Source organism: Monopterus albus, unplaced genomic scaffold (genome assembly GCF_001952655.1).
Source record: "Monopterus albus unplaced genomic scaffold, M_albus_1.0 scaffold29.1, whole genome shotgun sequence".
Lineage (NCBI taxonomy): Eukaryota > Metazoa > Chordata > Actinopteri > Synbranchiformes > Synbranchidae > Monopterus > Monopterus albus.
This window is the reverse complement of record NW_018127909.1, coordinates 4,665,877-4,666,632: the sequence shown is the minus strand read 5'-3', so window position 1 is coordinate 4,666,632 and position 756 is coordinate 4,665,877. Positions and strand designations below refer to the sequence as shown.

The 756-nt window shown below is 45.2% G+C and overlaps 1 protein-coding gene across 1 annotated transcript in view; it reads right to left on the bottom strand.

Annotated features, from left to right (window-relative positions):
- The window catches only part of mafgb (v-maf avian musculoaponeurotic fibrosarcoma oncogene homolog Gb), a 20,031-nt gene extending 19,583 nt beyond the window's left edge, over positions 1-448 (bottom strand). Inside the window, exon 1 of the mRNA XM_020596179.1 lies at positions 140-448. The gene's annotated coding sequence lies outside the window, so the exon portion shown is untranslated. The remainder of the gene's footprint in view (positions 1-139) is intronic.
- Positions 449-756: the final 308 nt, after the last annotated feature.

Here is a 756-nt window from a genome sequence, read left to right as displayed (position 1 = left end):
AGGCGGCAGGATACGCCCCCCCGCACTCGATGCCACCGTATGGCAGCGGCGGTGGCCGTGCACACTCAGCAAAACAACAGCCCAACATTCAGCACTTTTCTAAGGAATCTCAGTTTTGATTTCGACAAGGCTGACTCACCAGAAGTCACACCGGCGCCTTTCGACCACCGAAGGTTGGGGTTCGCCGATGGTTGGTCAACCCGGTGTGGAGAAGACACAGACAGTTGGAGAAATGCGTTTTCCGCTCACGCCTTCTGGCAGGTCTCTAGATATATCCACTCCTTCCCCGCTTGTTTTAGTCTGTGGTCGGAGGCGCCAGACGTCAAATGATGTTTGGATCACATGTTTTCATTCATGAAGGATCTACGCAACTCGCGTTTAAAGGGACACCAGACACTACAAGTGCGTGACGGACACGTTTAACGAGAGGCGGCACATTTCTAAACTTGGAGCCATCTGATGTAGCCTAACGAACACGGACTCCAACAATAGAGTGATAGAATAAAAATAAATCAATAAAAACAAAACCTGGCCATGCTTAACTTAATACCCCCAACATAATAGGAAGGGTATGGGTCTGCATTAAGTAGGATACATTAGCATTTTGTTCCTCATTTGACTTGGTCCTTTTTGCAATCTTATAAAACACAATTTTATTAAAAACATTTTTAAAATCTGTCCATAATCTAACAGACACAGTCAACACATAGCCTATAAACAAAAATAGGCTACTGAACTAAACGTTATTGGCTTGAG